Source organism: Rhagoletis pomonella, unplaced genomic scaffold (genome assembly GCF_013731165.1).
Source record: "Rhagoletis pomonella isolate Grant_MI unplaced genomic scaffold, Rhpom_1.0 Rhpom_scaffold_00005, whole genome shotgun sequence".
NCBI classification, from domain to species: domain Eukaryota; kingdom Metazoa; phylum Arthropoda; class Insecta; order Diptera; family Tephritidae; genus Rhagoletis; species Rhagoletis pomonella.
This window is the reverse complement of record NW_023458559.1, coordinates 888,904-890,711: the sequence shown is the minus strand read 5'-3', so window position 1 is coordinate 890,711 and position 1,808 is coordinate 888,904. Positions and strand designations below refer to the sequence as shown.

Here is a 1,808-nt window from a genome sequence, read left to right as displayed (position 1 = left end):
TGTTATAAATTATTGGATGAAAATGAAATTTTGGGTTTATATCCCAACAAGCAAACTAAACTAAAAAGTATTATTTTTGCAAGTTTACTAAAATAAACATAAAGCTTAAGCAGCAATCACCTAATGTAAGATTTTCTAAGCGATTAAACTCTTTAAGCGATATTGAATCGCTTACAAAATCGCCTCACGTAAATGCTGCTTTACAAAACGATTATTCTTGGTTTTTAAAACGCATAAAAAAAGCGTAATATAATCGAAACGGCACCTTCTTTATAAGCGCGTGAATATAAATTTATAATAGATTAAATAAAAGTATTTCTTCTGGCTTTTATCGTAAACATTTGCAGCTTAGTTTTAAGGTTTAGTGATTTATAAATATACCCCCAAACACTTATAATAGCTTCATTTGAAAAACTTAAAATAAACTTAATACTAAAAACGCTGTTAATATAGCAAGCTTGCTTTAAGATACTTTTAAAAATACAGAAATGCTTGTTGGGATGCTATACATAATATGTATATGCACTTATATCTACATACATACATTCTATATTTACATAAAGACTGGGATACTTAAGAATAAGTTTTAGAAATAGAATGCATAACATATTTGCGGCACCGCTGGAAAGTCTTTACCTATAGTGAAAAGAATAATTAATAAAACAATGACTTACATTTACTCACATTTTACTCACTTTTAAATTAATTAAATATTGGCCTTGCTTCCTTGCAGCACCTTCCTTTGCCGAAATCTGTTATGGCTGAGCTCCACGCTTTTCCTCAAGTTTTTCTCAAAATTAAGGCGCCCTTCTGATTTAAATACTTCTGTATAGAATTATTGAAACAGAATGGATTTTAATAAATATTTGATTGAATAAAATAACGACATTAATTCCAAGATTGTACGGATACTGATTATGCTAAATTTAAATAAGTCTAACTTAAATTAATCAAATTCAAAACAAAATCAATTAGGTCGAATTGTGTTAAAAACAGACCTAAATTGAATAGCGGCACAATCCTATATTTAGCAAAATAACTAACAAAACTACTGGATATTTCATTAGTATTACCAAATAATAAATCGTTTATCAGCGTTAATTTATTCAGGGCTTTTTTGTTTTTTCCTTCCGTCGTAGTTAAAAACGATAAGAAGGTCGTCCGTCAAAAGTTTTTTGAAAACAGCATCAACGGATCCTTTCGTTCCTTTAAGCTTAAATAATTAAATTTTCTGTGAAGTATACAATATTAAATTTATGTAAGTACTTTAAAATTTTTGTAGCTAAATAATTTTACCATAGCTTCCACATATTTTGCATTTTTTAAATTTTCTTCGACATCATGGGCAGCGTCGATGCTAGAAATTGGCAATGTAGCCGCAATTTCTACCTGGAGCTCATCCTCAATCTCCCCTGTCAATCGGCATACTGAGCGATGAACTTTGGATAACATCACCTTGCACTCTCTAATTGTTTGATTTTGAGCCATTATAACACCGTCATCTAGCATCTGTGTAAATAAAAGGACTATTAGTGGAAGCATGAAAGGTTAAGCATGAAAGGTTATTTGTGAGTTATATTGATTTCATAGTAAGCGAGTACTTTATTTTATATTTTTTTTATAGTTTTTTTTTTTTTTAATTTTAACTAGCGCAGGACGAAAATATGAAATTGGGCTCTTTTATATATATTTTATATTATATTATATTATATTATTATATTATTATATATTATATTATCTTTACCTTCCGATGTATGAAACGAGGATTGCGGCCATTGTTGGGATTGCTCATTTGAAACCTCCTCAAC

General features: G+C 29.3%; 1 long non-coding RNA gene across 1 annotated transcript; it reads right to left on the bottom strand.

Moving 5' to 3' along the window:
- Positions 1-386: 386 nt before the first annotated feature.
- Positions 387-1,124, bottom strand: LOC118739788. The gene is made up of 3 exons (XR_004993043.1): positions 1,074-1,124; positions 696-825; positions 387-636 (listed from the first exon to the last, which is right to left on the bottom strand). It is a non-coding gene; the product is annotated as an uncharacterized LOC118739788 (long non-coding RNA).
- Between the last annotated feature and the right edge of the window lie 684 nt (positions 1,125-1,808).